Source organism: Zootoca vivipara, chromosome 8 (assembly GCF_963506605.1).
Source record: "Zootoca vivipara chromosome 8, rZooViv1.1, whole genome shotgun sequence".
Taxonomy (NCBI): Eukaryota; Metazoa; Chordata; class Lepidosauria; order Squamata; family Lacertidae; genus Zootoca; species Zootoca vivipara.
Window position 1 is genome coordinate 48322966 of NC_083283.1, and position 21314 is coordinate 48344279.

General features: G+C 41.7%; 1 protein-coding gene and 2 pseudogenes across 4 annotated transcripts in view; 2 read left to right on the plus strand and 1 right to left on the minus strand.

Annotated features, from left to right (window-relative positions):
- The first annotated feature begins 1088 nt into the window (after positions 1-1088).
- On the plus strand, positions 1089-1187 carry LOC118090575 (U6 spliceosomal RNA; annotated as a pseudogene).
- A 2419-nt stretch (positions 1188-3606) lies between these two features.
- The window catches only part of ANKRD12 (ankyrin repeat domain 12), a 59203-nt gene continuing 41495 nt past the window's right edge, over positions 3607-21314 (plus strand). For 2 of the 4 annotated variants that reach the window (XM_035124903.2, XM_035124905.2), the window contains exon 1: positions 4119-4346. The gene's annotated coding sequence lies outside the window, so the exon portion shown is untranslated. The other 2 variants (XM_060277906.1, XM_035124904.2) reach the window with 2 other exon arrangements.
- LOC132592593 (craniofacial development protein 2-like) lies at positions 18391-20962 on the minus strand (annotated as a pseudogene).

Sequence of the window (21314 nt, forward strand, 5' to 3'; positions counted from 1 at the left end):
GATTTTGAAGATATGATTTATAAGATATGATTTATCCACTGTGTACACTGAAGGGATAGATGTTTTCAATGCCATATAATTAATCTCAGGGCTACTAATGCAAAGACCTGTGAATTTAAGACAGAATACTGGGTGTGTGCTTTACAATGTCCTAAAATAATCTGAATGCAAATTGTAATGAAACAAGGGCAAGATTAAGCCTAGTTTCTATTTATTGCAAACTGTAATTTTGGGATATCCTCGTAACGTATGAACAGCACTAATGTGTTTGACCGCACTAACATTCATATAATTCACTATTTCCAATTTGGCAGAATTTAGCAAGATACCAATGTAAATGCAGTTTATTCTATTGAATAAGCATTAAATATTGGTTTTGTGTCGCTGATCTAACAAAAAACTTAAGTTTGATATAAGAACTTACAAATTCTTAAACTCCATAAAGACAGAACTGAGCCCTAAGCCCGAGTTTGCATATTTTCACTTTTATAGTATACAAATTGGGAATCTTTCTAATCCCTGTAGATTAGACTCCTCAGATTCCTTGCTACTCTTCACTTTAAGTTACTTGAACCTGTTCAGGATCTATTGCAGGCACCCCCAAACTGCAGCCCTCCAGATGTTTTGGCCTACAACTCCTATGATCCCTTGCTAACAGGACCAGTGGTCGGGGAAGATGGGAATTGTAGTCCAAAACATCTGGAGGGCCTGATCTATTGTTTAGGACGATACAGTATTCATAACACCTCTCTACTTGTGGTACACTACGGTAATTAGATGGCTTAACATGATGTGCAGACCACTCCGTCTCAGCGTAGAAGGTAGATTTTATCTTGTTAGTTCCTAGTCTTTGATTACATTAAGAGTGTTTTGCTAAGAACTATATTTTAGAACAGTGAACTGTGAGTTATCAGGCTGTCAACGGGGGATGTTTAATGTACGATACCAAAACTAAGATAGTGGAATATACTGCATAGTCTGAAGCAGACTTTACTGTACACTCCTCAAAGTAAAATATTTTGAAATGACTACATTACCATTCCACCTTTCCTCCCCAAACTTCATTCATGAAGTTCACTTACATGAATGTTCGCTTCGGCAGCACATATACTAAAATTGGAACGATACAGAGAAGATTAGCATGGCCCCTACATGTAGTGAAAAAACAAAACAAACAGCAAGTTTTAACTTTAAATGTGTATGTTAAGCAGCAACTAAACCTACTTAAATTACTAGATACACAGTGTACTCTTGAACTAGAATTGCAATCTACAGAGAGAAGTTAGGAGATTATCTTTAGATTCATGATTGCTTCTGCACAATCCTCCCAAAATTTATTTTTAAAGCATCTAAAAGCTGGTCTTGGGAGGTTAGACAGATGTTTCTATTCCTTACAGCAACTGTATTTAATCATGTTTTAGCAGTGGCTGTCACTAACTTGATTGGGGGGGGGGGAGTCCAGGACTTAAAACTCTGGTATTTGGCATGCGTGGATGGAAAAGCTATAACCAGTTAATTGCCTTTCCAACAAAGTATCACCTTTAATAAACTCTTAATTTAGAACTTTAATATGTTTTAATTTCTGATTTTCACAAATCAGATGCAAATTGTAAATTGCACCTACTATGAACTGCAGAATGTCGATCCCAGAATTTTACGCTTCTGGACATGTTCCTTATTGTTGGTGCCTTTTATGGGTTTATTGCAGTATTAAAGGTCTGTGAAACCGGGCCTGTGCTTATGACAACATCTGTATGTTTGCAAATAGTAGCCTTCTGGTATCCTGACAACAATACACAGTATCCAGTTTGTTTTATAAAACTTCTTATGGCAAATCTCCTAGCCTGGTTCAAATGAACTTGAATATATGAATGTTAAACCAAAGCATAAAGTCTCAAAAAGCTAAATCCAATTCTCATGGTCAATTAACCAGACCCACTCTGCTTTGTAAATATTGCAAAATTTATTTTTTAAAATCATAAGAATATAAGACCGTTGCATCAGGCTAAAGCCCCATGTAGCCCAACTCTCTGTTCACATATTGTTGCCACAAGCAGAACCTGAGTGCTACAGCTTGCTCCTCACAAGTCCCAGCAAATGCCTACTAAAATGCATGCTGCCTTTTGACAGTGATGGTACTGTTTCCCCCCGCAAATAAGACACTGTCTTATATTTATTTTTCCTCAATAAGACACACTATGGCTTATTTTCGGGGGATGTCTTATTTTTATTATGCGTCCAGCCTTACCTCTTCCTTGGCGCCCTCCAGAACTGCGCCTATCACTATGTCTTATTTTTGGGGTATGGCTTATATCGCACAAATGCTTAGAAATCCTGCTATGGCTTATTTTATTGGTATGTCTTATTTTCGGGAAAACAGGGTAGTACATAGCCCAGGCATCCCCAAACTGTGGCCCTCCAGGTGTTTTGGCCTACAACTCCCATGATCCCCAGCTAACAGGACCAGTGGTCAGGGAAGATGGGAATTGTAGTCCAAAACATCTGGAGGGCCGAAGTTTGGGGATGCCTGACATAGCCATTGTACCTAGTCCAGGCATCCCCAAACTTCGGCCCTCCAGATGTTTTGGACTACAATTCCCATCCTCCCCGACCACTGGTCCTGTTAGCTGGGGATCATGGGAGTTGTAGGCCAAAACACCTGGAGGGCCACAGTTTGGGGATGCCTGACCTAGTCCTTGATAGCTTCATCACCCATGAATTTATCCAGATCTGTTAACTCCCATCAGGGTGTGAGCTAAAGCTAACAAACCCCAATGTGAGTCTACTACATAGAACACAAAGTCTAGTACTATGCATGACAGCTTTTGCAGATTAATGATATAACCTTACATCATTATAACAAGCCTTGAGCAACAAACTCTTATGAAAAGCCACTTTCTAAAGAAATAAACTCATTTGTCCAGCTGCTTGGCAGTAGTTCTGTGGAGAAGACATCTTGACGAGATCAGGCTCTTGTCACACGAGTTTCTAGGTATCTGTCTGCATGTAGGACCTGAAGGGGACTACTCCAGAACGCTATGTATCATATTTAAAGAGTTGAGCCAGTATTTTATGAAGTTTGTGCCTCAAGTGGGTATAATTGTACCACTAGTTCACGTTCCCAGCTATTTTCCCTAGTCAGAACCAGTGACGTGAATAGTACTACTACCGGTAGTACTAAGGTACGCGCCACCTTGTTATACGGTAATCGGCTAGTGCCAACTATCCACTCTCAACCAGTTTTCGTTTCAAACGCGAAGCTACCTCGTCATATCGCTTACTAAGACCACACACCACAAAAAAGGTCACAGCGGCTGCACGATCTGCAGTGGTGAGGAGACCAATTCAGTCCTCGTGCAACGTGAACCGGTGCTCGGTTGTCTCTGCAGAAGCCCTTGTTCCCCACGCGTTAGCCCCGTGAAACTCTAGTCCTCACAGGGAGGCAAAGACCTGCGTCCCGCTGCGCCCCCCCCCCTTGCAACCTCCGCGCTTTTATTAGGATGCGGCGGAGCAACACATACCAGCCGCGCATGCGCGTTCGGTGTTTATGAAAACTCACTGCGCCACCGCCGCCGGAAAGCCCTTCCCTGGGGAAGGGAGTGACCTGTAGGAGTGGCTCCGGGGCGAAGATGCCTCCGTTCGCATTCGGCTCAAGCGATGAAGCCTAGCCCGCGCGTTCCTTCTCTTACCCGTAGCCTGCCTCTTCGGACCACCGCCGCTGGTATTTCCAGAAAGTTCCAGCAGCGCAAGCCGAGAAGGAAAAACTAGACGACGGGTGCGCATGCGCACCAGGCACTCACTTTCAGTCTCCGCCCCCTAACCGTCTCAAGGCCCGTTATTCCTTTTTTTGTCCCTTACATCTGTGTGGTACACTAAGGAGAAAGTAGCATTTTTATCTGGAATGCCGAGGAATTCTGACAGAGGGTGATTATGACGTTGGCTCTTCCTCTCGTGCCCTCTAAATCCTCCCTCCCCTCTCTCTCTCTCTCTCTTTAACGCTCACGGCGGCGGCGCGTGCCTACCAGTTTCTGGTGCCCTTCTGCAGGTCACGTGATCGGCGCTTCAGCCAATCCGAGTGGAAAGTCACAAACCGACATTCTGACGGGCTTCAAAAGCGGAGGGGGGAGTAGCGAGCGAGAGGGGCGAGGGAAAGGGGAGCGACTGAGCTGAGGGGAGGGGGCGAGAGAAGAGAAGGGGTGTCGTCAAAACCTGACTCTTGCCGTGGCTTTCGGAGCGGGGTTGAGACTCCAGGCGCCGCTGACCGGCAGGGGGTGGCTGCGGAATTCGGATCTTCTTTAAAGGACGGCGCTTCTTGTAAAGAGCCGCCTCCCTTCCGCTGAGAGAAGGTAAGGAGAGGAAACCACCAGTATCTCCACCGCAGACTCCGCAGGGGGGGGAGACGGGGAGGGAAGGAGCAACGGCAGTTACGCGAGTGACACCCCCTTTTTAGGAGACCCCCCTTGTAAGTCACCCCCTTTACAGGTGAGGGTGGCAAGGAGACACTAAGGAAGAAAACAGCTGCTCTAGAAATGGCTTGGCGGCGGTCTGAAATCCCCCCTCTTCCTTTCCTTGTGTCATATGTACGTGCGTGTCTGTCAAAACTCCCTCCTTTCTACAAATGGGGCTCTCTTTATGCAGCCTTTTCTGTGGCGGAGGTGAGTGTATAGAATATATATGTACCCCTTTCAGTGGGTGTGGGTGGGTGGGTGTGCGCGCAGGCGCGCACACGAGCCCAAGGCAGCCCCCCTAGTCTGTAGCCCCCCCCCTGAACCTCCCCTGTGAGGCGGGAGGGAGCCGTGGTTCGTATAGAAGTGAGGTGGGCTTCTTTTTGCTGCTGCCTGCTTGCTTTGGGTGTGCATTTAAAAAGCAGAGAGAGAGAACACTCCCCTTTTCTTGCGCTGCCTTTCCTCGTAATGGAGGTACTGCAACCTCTTTGCCTACATGGAACACGCACGAGCCCTTTCTGAGGAGATCTCCGGACACACCTTCCTTCGGTGCGTCGTCGTTTCTTCCTCCCTCGCCGCCGCCCCCCCCCCCTCACCCGCTTCTGATACTGTGCACGAGGACTGTCAGCCCGAAGAAGGGGCTCTTTCCATCAAGCAGCCCTTTGGCTCCCTCGATCCCAGCCTGTCACTGTTGTTGCTGCAGCTGGAGCCATGGCTGCCGCTGCTGTCACTGCTTCTCCCTCCTTGTGGGGCTGTTTCTCTGATACGTGTTTCTCTCGTATTCCCCGCCCCGCGCTGAGGCTTATATTTTTGTGAGTGAGGGCAGGATAATCGCGTTCAGTAATAATAATAATAATGCTGATAGGACTGAGTTCTTTTGGTCTGCAGCATTGTCAGCCCTTTCTAAAGGGAAGAGGCAGTGGTGAGCGTGTATGTGTGTGTGCGTGTGTGTGTGTGTGTGTGAGCGCGCGCCAGCGTTTGCGTGTGTTTCGACAGGCTGCTGGGGGAGAGAAAGCAAAAACGAATGTGCAGTAAGTAATTTCTTTTTTAAAAAAATGGTGCTTCTGGAGCGTAAAGGAAATGCTATTGCCAGTATCATTCTGGTGGCTCATGTTTAAAATTCGTAGAGCAGATGACAGACCTTTTTTTTTAAAAAAAAAAAGGTTAGGCTAGTGCAACACGTGTGTAATTCGCTGGGATCATTGAACTTTATGCTTTAAGTCTAAGATACAGCCTTCTGTGCTGAAGATTTTTAGTGCGGTGTCTTTGTTAACTTTTGTCTCTGCTATTCCTGCTTCAGTGTTTGAAAGTGAATAGCATAAAAGCCACAGTAGAATTAGTATGTGTATTGTATTGAGAGCTTGAAGAGTTTGACTTGGGTGCTGTGTGGCCTTGGACAATCCCTTACCCTAGTAGGTACAGTACTCAGTACTAGAGATGAGTGTCTGGTCCAGCTTCTTCCTGTCCGCATACCACACATTCAATTATTACTGGATGCCACATGCAGAAAATAGGTGTAGGTGTGTGCAGCTAATGTTTCATAATTTAAATGGCAATTTAGTATTTTATTTTATTTTAAGCATAGGCCTCATGCAAGTGAACCAGGGCAAATGCTACAAGGGGAGAGCTACCATCGGTAACCTCCCATGTTTCCTAGCTTTCCAAGCTTGGGCAATATTTTTTCTGTAGTCAAATGCAGCAAGCAGGTAGTTCCTGAGCATGAAGCAGAATACACTCACTTCTCTGGGGGATGGAGAAGGGGGGTTCCTTGTGTGTAGATCTATGTCACTTCGAACCACCAATTATGGTAACCTCTGGTGATCATAAAGGAGGCAGAACTGCCCAGATATAAAGTCTTGGCTCAAAGTCTATTCAAAAATATACAGACCATTACTTTCTGGTCACCATTCTGAACTCATTGAAAACATTAACCGTTAGTTGCATCCATAATTAGAATTGACTTAAATTTCCCCTCGTGTTTTATTAGCCTTATTGAATCTAGCTATAGAAAATATTCAGATTCCTTCTCAAGACACCTTGTTTCTATCTGACCCAGCTCTCTTAACCTTTCCTAACATGGTTGGTTGCCTGTCCTGTGATGTGCTGTGCTGTTGCTCTTCTTTGAACCTGTTCAAATAAGCCTTACCCCAATGAGTGACCAAAGTTGAATACAGTTCAAAATTATGGCTCCCTGACACCATATAATGTGGCATTAATATTCTGAAGTTCTTCCTAAAAACAAAGACCTACACATGTAATATGTCCAGTCATTTAATTTCCTTTGTTTATGGATGCACTGTATCTATTGCTCATCTGAAGCCTTGTTCACTTACTGACTTTTTTCTTTGAACCTTTTGAGAATTTCATATTCTGGATGATTGATGAAACCTATAGAAGCTAGCATGTAAAAAGTAGAAATTTAAGTTCTAGAATTGGCTTCCAATTAAAATTAGACAAGTGTTTCACATTCTTGCTTTTAGCCAGCTGCTGAAAATGTCTTTTTTAAATAGGGCATTCCCCCCAAAGTGTGACTCAGCCATTTTATAATGGAAACTGAATTTGTGGAATTTGATGTTTTTAAGATTTGTTTTTACATTGCTGTGTGTACTATATGTTCTTTTTTATACCTTTATTGTAGAGTGCTTAAGAAACATTTGTTGGGAAGTGGTTTATAAATTCTTAAAGTAAGCAAATAAAAAAATAAGTCTGAGGAGAATTATACTGTGAGAAAAACTTTTTTGTATTTTTAAAAAAAATAACTTGGCCATTTAAAAAATCATTATCTTAAATAGTCGTAACATATAAATATTATTTGTGTATTTTTATATTCAGTTAAAGGAGTGTGTGTGTGTGTGTGAGAGAGAGAGAGAGAGAGAGATGGAAATGATTGCACGCCCACTTTTTCTGGATCAGTCACAAGACTGGACCAGTTTTTGGAATGAACTTCTATATCTGGATCTAGAAATTCCATTATCTTGGAATTCTGTAAAGCTACACCAGCTTCCTAGTAATTACCTCATCCCCAGTGTGATATAAATCACCAAGAAAAAGTCTTACTCAATCTCTCATTTAAATAAAATACCCCCTTTGGAAATTTAGATACTTTCTCCATGCCTGTAACTCATTGCTATGATAATCAGACCTCTGACATTCTAGGGGTATAATCTGGAACTTCTGATTAAGCAATTAATTCATGTGCACTGTGTAAAGAAAATATTTAGATCCCTGTGTGGTTCTCTCTCTATGCCTACATGGATATTAAGCAAGATTGTTCACTTTTTCAGGATGGACAAAAAAATATTTTTAAAAATGATACTGCTAAATATATTTATTTATTTAAGACATTTATATACTGCTTAATCATTAATATCTCTAAGTGGTGTACATAAAAACAAATTATGCATACATTTTACATATTTTGGTTGGTGTTAGATACCATCTGTAAAACATCTTTATCAAATTTTATTTTATTGCCTCGCAAATAAATGCTTCCATACCAGGCGCAAGTCTAGCCCCACATTGAACACGTTGCAATAGTCTAGTCTTAAGCTTTCCAATGCATGAATCACTACAGCCAGGCTATCCTTGTCCAATAATGGGCATAGTTGCTGTACCAGCTGCAGCTGGTAAACGGCACTCATTATAGCCAATGTTACCTGAGCCTTGAGTGACAAAGATGGATCTAGGAGAACTCCCAGACCATGCACCCATTTTTCCAGACAGAGAGTCACCCCATCCAGAGCAGGCAGATGACCATTCTCCCAGACACTGAAACCACCCACCCATTTGCTTCCTGTAATTTTAATCTGAATATATGATTCTTTTAAAAAATGGAGTTTATTTTATTGCTAAACCTTTGTGTGGTTTACAAAAATAAACAAAACTATCAACAAATGGCAGTTTTAAAACAGTTATTTAGAAACATTAAAAATAATTGAAATCAACAGTGAACAAAACTATTAAAACACATATCAGCTTTCTACATGTCTGGATGAAGGTACCCCTGACCGTTAGGTCCAGTCGCAGACGACTCTGGGGTTGCGGCGCTCATCTCGCTCTATAGGCCGAGGGAGCCGGCGTTTGTCCGCAGACAGCAGACAGCATGACTAAGCCGCTTCTGGCAAATCAGAGCAGCACACGGGATACTTGTCTGGATAGGTTTGCCTAAACTAAGCAAGCGCCAAAAAGAAGTACAAGTAAACAGAGAGTTCCAGAATGTATATTCCGCCACCCTAAAATACTGATTTCTTACAAGTGTAGAATGAGTGTTATGTGGTACCTGTAACGGTGTCAGTTCCACAGATCAAAGTGGTTGAGTGGATATATTTCACAAGTAAACTGGTCTCAAGCTGTTAACAGCTTTAATACTAACAGTAACACTTTGAATTTGACCAGGTGACAAATCAGATTGCACACTAGAGCTGTTATAAGTTGTCAAGGCCTCATTCCCGTCAGCAACCTTGCTGCAGCATTCTGAACACTAATTGCAGTTTCCAAATCATGCACAAGGGAACTTCATGTAGAGTGTGTTACAGTAATCCAACCTTGAAGTTGCTAGTGCCTGAACTACCATGGTCAGGTTCTCCCTGCTCAGAAATTGATGTAGCTGTTGTACTAGCCACAAGCAGCTGGAGTAGGAGAGGACAGCGGGTGAAGAAAGAGCTGTGAGTGGAAGGGGGCCCTTTTCCTATTTGGGAAACTCAGCAAACCTGCTGCACCTGGGTGTGGAGAGTGCAGTTGAATGGGACGCAGCTGTGGGCAGCTTCAGGAAGTACAATCCACCTTGGGCCTGCCCTTAAAATGCAAGTCTAGAGATGATGTCTAGAGGGATAACCACTGTTTCCAGGATCTTGTCTCACTGTGAGACACTTGTGGGTGAGCTGAGAGTTTGTGCCAGAAGGAAAATAAATATATTTGTATTAATGTAACTTTTTATATGTAACTGTATTTCTGTAATATTTTGTTAAAGTTATCTGTAGTTGTTTCATTTTTTTGTACACTGTTTAGAGATCCATCTAGCAATTTACCAATTTCATAGACACAGGAACAATTCATCCATGGTGCCTTCATCTTGCTAGGATTCATGTTCATCTCATTTTTCTTCATCCCACCACTGTGTCCAGGCACTGGACCACATGTCCTCTCCTGATATTATAATAATAATAATAATAATAATAATAATAATAATAATATATTATTATTATTATTATTATTATTATTTATACCCCGCCCATCTGGCTGGGTTTCCCCAGCCACTCTGGGCGGCTTCCAACAGAAAAATAAAATAAAATAATCTATCAAACATCAAACGTCTCCCTAAACAGGGCTGCCTTCAGATGTCTTCTAAAAATCTGGTAGCTGTTTTCAGATTGTATGGAGAAAGAGAGGCAAGGTGTTATGAGTGTACTAATGATATCATGCCCCCCAAATCATCAGGGTGACCGGATGGTAATCTGTCAGGTTAAAGGTTGCATTCATGTGTAAGTAAAGAAGCATATCTTTTTCTAAGTCAAAAATTGTCAACTTGCCAGGGTCTGACAAGTTGACATAGGCACTGGAATTCAGCTCCTGGAGGTAGAGAATTATCCACAAGTAGGATATAGGATGACAGTCACTGTGTCAGTATAAGTCCCATTTCTTTGTTCATAATATACTGTACTTCAGCTCTACATGTATAATGAGCGAAGGCAGTTATTAAATAAGCAAAGTACCATTTCATCCTATAAAATGAGAAAAATATTTAAAATTATAAGTATTTTCTATTTTGTTTTGAATTAGCATGTTGCTAAGACTTAAAACAGAGACAATGAATGGAAAATCTTTCAATTTAAAAAAAACCAATAGTAAATAAACAGCAGCATAAAGAGTAGCAATTAAAACTGTTCCAGCACAGGTTAAAATGTAAAGGCACTACAGTGTGAATGCTTTTACAGTCTGGATAATGGTCACAGATGCAGATTATGAAGGTACTGTAGTATAAAAATTTGGTACTCTGTTCCAGAGTAAGCTTATTAATGCTGTAAAGATTGCCCTAACTTCAGTGGGGTGAGGGGGAAAGTGCGAAACAATTTAATGCATAATGAAAAACTTACTGAGAATCACCTGTATGAAGCATTTGGCCTGATTTTGGGATTGGTGGTGGGAACTATGTGACTCTAAGCTTTTGCAAGTGTTTAATAAACAGCGACCAAAATCAGGTAATTTTGCACTAAACTGTTTTCCCTTGTTTAGTATTCAGAGAGACAACACTTATGTTACCACCCATATTTGCTGCATGAACAATCTGTTGTAAAACATTCTGGCATTTTTCAGTGTGGCAGTATTGATATGCATCTGCCAAAAATATTATTAAATATAACTAAAATCCTAAATTAATAGTATACAGAAACAACTGTTATAATAAAATCAAGCTTTTTTATTTCCAAATAATTTAAAATCATGTTTTAAAAACATTTTATGATCTAAAATGCATGAACCAATTTTTAAAGCATTTGTTTTAAACCCAAGTAGCACAAGCACAACTATATAATTTTGTGACCATGTTTAGGGTAAAATAAAAATGTCAATCAAATAATGGTTAATAATAATATAATTATTTATACCCCACCTGTCTGGCTGGGTTTCGCCAGCCACTCTGGGTGGCTCCCAACTGAATAGTTCCCATTTAGGAAGGCAAGAATGAATATAAAGAAAATATGAATGCTGACTTACAATTTTTAAAAATCTGCACCTTTCCTCATCAGTGTTTCATACTAATGTGAACTCTCAGGCTATTAGCTGACCAGTTAGCTGTATGTTGTACAGTTCAATCTTTAAGCATGTTAACTTTTAAAAAAGGAGCACTTTGTTCAATAGGGACTACTCCCAAGGAAGTATGTGTAAGATTGCAACTCAAAATTCACGTTACTGATTCACCATAAGGACATCAACTATCTCAGGCTATACAGTTGGAAGGGGAGGATTTGTTGATAGTATAGCTGTTGGATGCTCCCTGGCTGGTGTTGATCTATGACAGGGTCTTTCGGTTAATGGGCTCCCATTTACAGACTGTTCTTCCTGATTAAGTGTATCTTTCCCCTTATTATTAATGTTTAGGTGGAATTTAAGGACATTTCTGTTTACTCAGGCATTTGGTGGTTGACAGATTGTTTCTGGCAACCATGAAATTATTAAGTATGAGGGTATTAGAGTTTTTTTAAAACATTTTTGTACAGTGGTACCTCGGGTTGCGGACCTGATCCATCTGGGGTGCTGTTCACACCTCAGAAAGTCCACAGCCTGAGCGGCGCTTTTGAGCAAGTGTGATAGAGCGCTTCTGTGCATGTGTGTGCGGCGATACCTGGAAGTAAACACTTCCGGGTCTGCTGCGTTTGTAACCGGGGAAAATGCAACCCGCAGCGGACGCAACATGAGGTATGACTGTATTGTTTTATTGGTTGTTTCCCAAGCCTCCTTTTTCTCCAGTGTGAAACATGACGAGTAAAGCAAGTAATGTTTGCTCTTATGCATAGGAAAAGGTAACAGGAGGGCTTGGGAGGAATGATTAGGGGAAGGAGCAAAGAAGCACTACTAACTGGATGTACTTCATCAAGCTCTGTCCACTGGTGTGGACAGCAAGCAGCAGAATAGTAATTAATATAATGACTTAAAAATGAGAGTGTACAGGTACTTATGTGCCAATCACACACACAGAAGAATGAAGCTTGGAAATGCCATTGTTGCTCAAATGCAGTCTGTGGTATGATTGATAACCACTTTGTTTGATTACACTATTTGTGGCCTTTAATGGACAACCAGAAGCTTGCCATGGTTGCCCATTAGTCATAACAAAATTGATAAACCTTCACTTTCAAATTCGTTTCATGTTTCTGGATGTTCATAATGTTATTTTTGACCCATAAAGCTTTTACCAACATATGCAAGGGTATCTGAAGGAATAAAAGTTGCTCTCTGTTGTATAAATCTGCTCATGCATGGATATGATCATCTGACGTCCTGCTCTGGAGGTCCTGTGCTTCTCTGTTCATCGGTTTGCTGGCAATCCCAGGGGCAGTGGAGTATGGTGAAATTTTTCATAGGGGAACAGTTAGTGCCAGAGGTGCCAGCTTGCGAGGTTGATGTCGTGCATATGACATCAAGACGTCCAAACATTTCACACGTGAGCATTGCACTTCTCTCTCTAGGCTGGGCAGAAGTCTCTTGTACTTTGGGAAGGAGGCCAGGCCTTAGGCAGGATGCTGGAGTCCTCCTGCCTCCTTCCCAAAGCCCAAAGTTGTGGGAGGGTTCTTGGACCCATTGGAGCATTGTTCCTCCTTCCCTAAGCCAGGCAGAAGCTTCCTGGGCTTTGGGAAGGAGACACCAGGAGAACATTTAAGGGATTTGCCTAGACCCCCTAGTCCACTGACTGAACATCACTTACCAGGAGGGGAGGGTCCTCTTGTGCTTGGTAACTGCTTTCAGGTTTCCCTCAGGCATCTGATTAACCACTGTGAGAACATGATGCCGGACTAGAGATGGGCCATGGACCTTATCCAGCAAGCTCCTCTTATGTTTGTTATGGAGTCCTGATTAGACATACATCTAGTGTTTATTCTATTATCTTCTGGACACCAGTTGAAAATGTTTCTATTACCAAACTTTAAGCAGTATTTAATTTAAGTCTTCTGGTTTTATTGCTGTTGCTATCGGTTTTCAATTTAATTTTAGATGTAATTTTTAAAAACTGTTAATTGTTTTATTCTGTTTGTAATGTTTAATTTTGTTTGTAAGTTGCCTTAGAAGATAAAATTCTTAACTTTTCACATTGTACTCTTTAGTATATTAAAATTTAAAAGTATAAATGCCACTGGTTGATTTAATTAAAGATATACTGTAACTAGTATTAGAGATGAAGCTACAAACTGCTGCATCCTAAATTATTTAAATTAGAGCTTTCACCTTGTTTAAGAAACTTTAGCTAATCATCAAATGTGTTAATCAATTAATACACATAAACTTACATGCAAAAAATCATTTTCAAGGGAATAGTATAATTTGTTTCTTTTAGATAGTGTGCCTATATATTGCTAAATGCACCAGCTTATAAGAAAAGCCTTTTGAAAGTAAAGGGAATATGTCTCTGCTAAAATGGTGGCTGCCATCTGCAGTTTTTATATATATTTAACATTGATCAAAATGTGTTGCATAGTTAATCAGGCATATCATTTAGTTGATTAGAAAGAACTTTAACTGATTAAAAGTTTCACTGTAGATTTGGAAAACTTTCTATCAGCTGGTGTACTGGGAATCCACTTCATGGATATAGCTATGGTGTATAACTTGTAGGACTGACAGGGTACAGATCTCAACTACGGTATACATGACAAATGTATCAAATTTATGAGGAACTCTGGTCTCCCATAAATTCCTGAAAGTGGTTATACTACAGGAGTCTTGGGGGTATGCAGTGGGATTCCTCTTTGACCCTTCCCCCTGCAGTCACCAATCTGCTCCTGAGTGTTCCCCACCCCAGTATAAAAGATTGTTGGGGAAGGAGGGGAGAGAAAGTCCCGTTTTCACAAGTGGAAGCCAGTTGTGCAAATTGAACACCACAATTAAATATTACCCTTGAATTGGATATGTAATACAAACAGACACCTCTATGTAAACCTAACTCTTACAAGTGTATTTTCAATAGTGCTTAGTATCTTGCCATTTTATGTGGTTTTAAAGAAGAAAACTGAACTGAGTGATCTTAAATCCATCATAAATTTGCTATCAGTTTGCTACAGCATGGTTCTGTCTCATGTTCCCCTGCTTCGAGGTTGTGAGGGCTAGATCAAGCACATTGAGTTCATGTGCAATGTACCTTCAGTGCTGGGAAAAACATGATTCCCCACCTAGAAAACTTAAAAGATGTGTATAATATAATAAACTAGATACTTTGAAAGGCAATTCTTTCCCAATTTCTGTAAACCAGACTAGATGCCATGGGTATTTATTACCAGTTTCTGGTAACCAGAGGAGAATAGTGTTCTTGCACTTGGATTCTGCTTGCAGACTTCCTAGAGATATCTGGTTAGGCACTGTAAGAACAAGATGTTAGACTAGAAGGGCCATTGGCCTGATCCAGCAGGCTCTTCTTATGTTCTTAATGTGCTTCTTGAGATATTTTAAGGAATGCATTCATTGTTCAGTCATTCTCTTCCCCTTACCCTGGCCTGATAAAAAAGATTTTGTACTAAGATAATATTTGTGCCTATATCTGTATGAAAGCCCTTGTTGCTAAGTGATGCAAAATTTTGTATCATCATGTAGTCATCATGGGTTGTCTAGTTGTCTAGTTCTGAGCCCCAGAACACTGTCTGGGAAAGAGTGGCCTGCAAGGATTCAGAAGTTGGTCATCCCTGTCTTACACAGGGCAGCAGGAGGAGCATATTGAAGCACCTTGTTGCTAAGTGATGCAAAATTTTGTATCATCATGTAGTCATCATGAGTTGTCTAGTTCTGAGCCCCAGAACACTGTCTGGGAAAGAGTGGCCTGCAAGGATTCAAAAGTTGGTCATCCCTGTCTTACACAGGAGGAGCATATTGAAGCACCCATGCTGTTGTTTTTCCCCAAGCACCAGAATAGCATTGGAGCACTAAGCCCAAAGTGGCAAGAATGATTGCAGTAGCATAGGCAAGGTGCTATAGAGAGAAACCTCACACTTTTAGTGTGTTTTGCTCTTTTTCTTCTGGTTCTTAGAACCATACTGCCACAGGCGGTGAATTCTTACCATATGTGCTAAATGATGCTGAACATAGTTTTTGGAAAAGTCTGTAAATCAAAAGTTGGAAAATAGGTAGCAGACTTACAGCAATAATACTGCTTTGTGTGTAATCACAATTTTAACAATAGCACCCTTCATTTTGTTTTGTCATAATTTCTGTATGAGAAATCCTAAAAAATACTTTATTATTATTAATTTCATTTTTATACTGCTTTATATTTTTAATTAAAAATATTGCAGCGGTTTACAACGTACATTAAAACGTCAAATAAAACAATCCAGAATAGAACATTACTGAAGAAAGTGAAGTATGCATTCAAAGCAACATAATTAACAATCGAATGCTAGCAAATTCAGATTACCTACTTTAAATTAATTTGCAGCTCTTGTGCAGCAAACTCACACCAAAATATTGGACATTTTTTATAAGGAAAATGATGGGATTCAATTGCTGGAATAGCCAGGCCACCCTGGTAATTGTGAATTTTTGTCAAAAGGTGACCAGGTGTGCAGCGTTGACTACATTAAAAAAAAAACAACACTTATCTCTAGACAGGATAAAACATGCCTTTAATCCTTACTAAGTGTAATAAAAAGTAAGGAATTCCCAGTTACTGCCTGAACTCTTGATCTCTTCAAAATGTGGGCGTATACTGTTCAACATTGTCCTGCTCATCAAACATGAATTAGACACCAATAAAATGATCTGTGGATGCTTTAATATACAGTACTTGTTGTTAGCATCCCAATCAGTATCTCCTATCAGCACATATTAACAGCAATTATAGCAATTTCAGAAGCCTACATTTCACGCTTTATTTTGTTTCACTTTTCTTGTCCTGCACAATCTGATCTGCTGTGCTCATCTGAAAATTAATCATTAGAATAACCATCCAATTCTTTCTCAGCTATATGTCCACCATTCTCTGAACTTAATACCCAGTTTCAATACTGTTTGGAGTTCGAACATGTTTGAGCATGTGAGCCTGTTTGCCAAGCAAACATGTCTGGGCAGTTCAGATGACTTGGTGCAATTGCACACTTGTAGGTAAAGCATGGCTTTGGGTGTTGGCAGACCATCCAGTATATGGTATATGGGTGTATGATTTCAGGTGGCCCAAAGCTTAATTTGGGGTACACACTCCCAGTTCCTTATTCATTTCCATGTACATTGAATATTACTAGCCATTTGTGGCACCCAAATGAAGCATTGGACCAGATGTGATGCTATAGTGTTTCATAGAAGATGCTCTTCCTTGAGGTAAGGGTGTATGTTTTGAGGTTGCCAGAAGCTTAGTTTGGGTACATAAACACACAATTTCTTTATCATATGTGCATACATTGGATACCATGGGTTAGATTTATGTAAGTTGTTGTTGCACACAAAACCACATGATTGCTGCAGCTCTATCACCTATATTCGATCTCTTGGGTAGCACAGCTGTGCGGCGGGACTGGCCAGGTTTTTTGCCCCAGGTGAAGCCTCCAGAGGGGCGCCATTGAAGCTCCAGGCTGTGTGTATGTGTACGCAAATGTGTGGGCAGGGGGTGTCAAACTGGGTAAAATAAAGCCTAGTTTCCCCCCTGCATCATGTATGGTAAGAATTTCAGTCCTGGTTCATGGACTATATAGAAAACTTGGCAAATAACTGCAACTGCAGTTTAATCGCTGTCTCCCCTTCCTCCTGCAGATGGCAGCAAGGACTCAGTTTCTTTTGATAGCAGTAACTAAACCTTTCCAACTGTGACCCCCTCAGAATGCTAGTTTCTTTCCTCTAGTATCTCCCTCCCCCAATCCCTGGGTCTGGTTGGCCCAGCTGTCCAATCATGTAGTGACCGTTCATCTTCCTCTGTTTTGGTGGAGCCATTTTAGTTACCTATATCTCATCACTTTTCCATTTTTGATTTGCTGTAATTCTTCTGCAGTTGTAAGCAGCATAATGGACCATTAATTAAATGAGAAATAGAACCCAAAGGTGCTTCGAACCTTCACAGTCTTGTCCAGATGAGGCAGAGCCATGGGTGATACCCACTGGGGCAAATTAAGAATCTCAAGACCCAAGAAGCTAAAATTTGTTTGGAAATACTTATTTTAAATGCATCAGCAGAAGACCAGTGAATACATTTCACCTCATGAAAGTTATTAGCATGGAAAGTCTAGGGCTTGCTGGACCAAGGTAGCGGCTTGATTTGAGAGTTCCTTATTCTAGTAGCTCAAATTACCCAATATGAAGCATAAAAAGTGATAAAACACAGCTAAAAATAGAAGGAAGATTTGAAAGATGTCTCAAGGTTCTGACTGCTAAAGAAAAATATGGTTTAAAATGCTTCAAAGTGAAACCTCTCGGTGAGGCTTCAGGGTGCTCAGCAAATCTGCATGTAAGTGAAACTGACATGGCAGAAGGCAGGAAAGTGACAGCTCATGAAGGCGATAGATTTGAAGCTGAGCTACAGCAAATATTAGATAAGCATACACGGTGGATGAAGAGTGCATTGATAGAGGGTCGGAAAGCAGTGGTGCAATCCTGGGGAGAAAAGGTAGAATTTATTTCAGCACAAGTGGAGTCAGTGACAGGAAAGACAGACAAAGCACTGAATTTGAGTTTTAAGAAGAAAGAGAAAATAAAAGACATGAAAAAAGCAGAACGAGACATTACACTTCAAGTTTCAGGACCCTGAAGATCAGGGCCACATTTTTTTTATTTGCCTTTCTATTTTTAAGTTCGGAATAGAGTAGTTGCTTTGGAAGACGATCATCAGGCATCCGCACAACATGACCAGTCCAATGAAGTTGATCTTGAAGAATCATTGCTTCAACACTGGTGATCTTTGCTTCTTCCAGTACACTGATATTAGTTCGCCTGTCTTCCCAAGTGATGTGTAAAAAATTTTGGAGACACCGTTGATGGAATCTTTCGAGGAGTTGGAGATGGCGTTTATAAGTGGTCCATGTTTCACAAGCATATAGTAAAGTTGGTAGTACAATAGCTTTGTAAACAAGCATTTTGATTTCCCTGCGAGTGTCCCAGTCCTCAAACTCTATGCTTTCAGCCTGCTCAAATTGAAGAGCTTTCCGTCTGTTCAATATATGATTTCTACTCCGATGGGGAGTTTCCCTTCAACACAGTGTAGGATCAAAATACAGGGGTTGGTTTTGCTCTCTGCATTTTTCTTGAAGCTGTCGAGTGGTGAAAATCAGGTCCATTGTCCGCCTAGAAGGCTGAAAACCATTTTGGGATTCAGGAAGGGTCACCTCAGATATTGTTACCAGACAGTTTGCTAAGATCCTTGCAAGAATAGAGGTGCCTTGATAGTTTCTGCAATCAGTTCTGTTACCTTTTTTAAAGAGATTGATAATTTTGGCATCCCTAAAGTCTGCTGGGATCTCTTCTCTTTCCCAGATTTTTTGATGAGCTTGTGAAGTTGTTGTGTAAGTTCAATTCCGCCCACTTTGAAGTTTTCGGCAGGTATCCCATCGAGTCAACTGGGCTTTGTTGTTTTTCATTTGGTTAATAGCTGTACACAACTTTCCCAGATTTGGAGATACTGCAAGCTCATCTCTTACTTGTTTTTGCGGAATTTGTGAGAGGACCTCAGCAGCTATGGGGGAGTTGTGATTAAGGAGATGTTGGTAATGTTCTTTCCAGCACAGTGCAATAGCTTTTTTATCTTTTAGAAGTGTGATACCGTCTGCTGAGCATAGGGGGCATATGCCATGATTTTTTGGCCCATAGATGGTCTTTGTAGCTTTAAAGAAACTCTGTGCATCATGAGTGTTGGCCAAGTGCTGGATCTTTTGAGCTTTTTTTATCCACCAGGTGTTTTTTTAGTTCTCTGGTTCTTCTTTGAACCTCAGCCTTAGCGTTGGCATAGGTTTTTTTCTTAGTGGCACAGTTTCTGTCTCTTTGCCAGATCTGAAAGGCCTTCCTTTTCTTGTCAATCGTGTTCAATCTCACTGTCATTCTCATCAAACCAGTCCTGGTGTTTCTTGGTTTAGTATCCAATAGTTTGTTCACAGACTGCAATAATGGATGTTTTTAGCTTAGCCCAGTGTTCCTCGATGAGGGAATTCTGAAAGCAGATGGTCCTTAAGAGTTGTTTGGAAGCAATCCCGCTTAATGGGATCTTGAAGGGCTTGAGTGTTCATTTTGCGCCTTGGTTTCCTTCCTTGAAGCCTGCGTTGAGGTATAATCTTGATAGCCATCGTGGAGCATATTAGTCGGTGATCTGTCCAGCAGTTGTCGGAGCTCGTCATAGCTCTGGTAAGGAGCACATCACGGCGATCTTCAGCATGGACAATAACATAGTCTGAGAGGTGCCAGTGGTTTGACCGAGGATGCCTCCATGAAGTTTTAAATTTATTTTTCTGTCAAAAGAGTGTGTTGGTAATAACAGGGTTGTGCGCTGCACATATAATCAAAAGTAAGATTCCGTTCTGGTTGCTGTTGCCAATTCCTTCTTTCCCAATAGTCCCAGGCCACAGATCGAAATCTCGGCTAACTCTTGCATTAAAATCACCCAGGAGGATAATTTTATCTTCCTTAGGCGTCTCTGTTAGGACAGTATCCAGCTGAGAGCAAAAACAATTCTTTAATGTCTTCATCGGCATCCAGTGTTGGTGCATAAGCGCTTATAACAGTAGCCTGTTGGTTTTTGGTGAGCTTTATTTGAAGGGTTGAGAGTAGCTCATTAATGCCAGTAGGGACTTCTGACAGGAGCTTCACAAGGTCATTTTTTTATAGCGAAGCCTACCCCATGTATTTGATGTTTTTGTTCAGATAGACCTTTCCAGAAGAATGTGTAGCCTTCTTTTTCTTCCTTCAGTTGTCCCTCGCCTGCTCTTCGAATCTCTTGAAGTACTGCAATATCTCAGTGTTAAAACATTGCAGCTCTCTTGCAATGATGGCAGTTCTGCGTTCAGGACGCTTGCTGTCTGTGTTATCTGACAAAGTCCATATATTCCATGTTCCAAAGTTCAGTTGTCTTTTACGACCGCTAGGTGGTGACCCCACTGGGCGCGGTAGTCCAGTCAGGGGGAAAGGGAGGCAGACTATGTTTAGGGCACCTTTTCTAGCCCCTCCCCCTTTTCGGGGTGAGCAGAGTGGATCCTAAAAAGGGCTGCTCAGTCATGGATACAGCTGCCGAGCTGCTCAACTGCCTTGATTCCTTGAGTCAGATCGACTGAATCTGTATCCACCGCCCATGTGCCGGTTCATAACTAGGGGCTTTCAGATTTCACGATCCTGCCCCCATTACCATTTGCTGATCGCCATGGGACTTTTGTGGTTTGGGTTGCTTTATTGGAAGATGCCTGTGCGTGAATTTGTTTTATGTGTGTAGATCAGTGCACGCTGACCAACGCACAGTCTTCACAGTAGGGCTCTGTTCCGATGGCATGAAGTAGTCACGACAAACCAGTAGATTCCTATCTGCTGCAGCCTTCATCTGCCTTCACAGCCGTTGTAACATACTGCTTGTTATCATCCGCCTGTTCTGCCGTTGAGGACTTCTTGGATCATTCTTTGTCTAGCTCCTTCCCTTTGACTTTACCGCCTTGGGTGACCCTGCTGGGAGTATGAGATTCCCGACGACTTCGCTCACAAGGGTCAAAGGAACATGCAAGCCCACTCACCATGACAAGGTGATGATCCAGTGAGTGGGGGGTGGTGGATTGCACCCTGCACCTTGCAGAGTCAGGCTCAGGCTGCCACCAGGCCTAGCACTGGTGGCAGCAACAAGCAGCTCCGGCTCTCCCAGCCCTACCCATTGCCACTCCACCGCCACACTTACCTGACTTGGGGGTTCTGGATCGTGGGCTCTACTGGTCAAAACAGGAGTCTCAGTGATCACCCTCTTCCCACCGAAAACAAACCAGGACTGCGCCAAGAAAACACACATGGCAAAAAGGAGTGCTAGGCCCTGGTAGGCTGCCCCATTATCCGCTTGTGATTGGCCAAGCAGATAGCCAGCCAATCAGGATTTTCCCCCATCACATCTCACTTCCCTCTGTGGCCCCCTAGCCTTGTGCTGTGCCCCCCCCCCATTTATGCATTTTTCAACTGTGGCCCCAGTTGGGAAACACTGATATAATCCACTGGCATTACTGAACCAGTACTCAA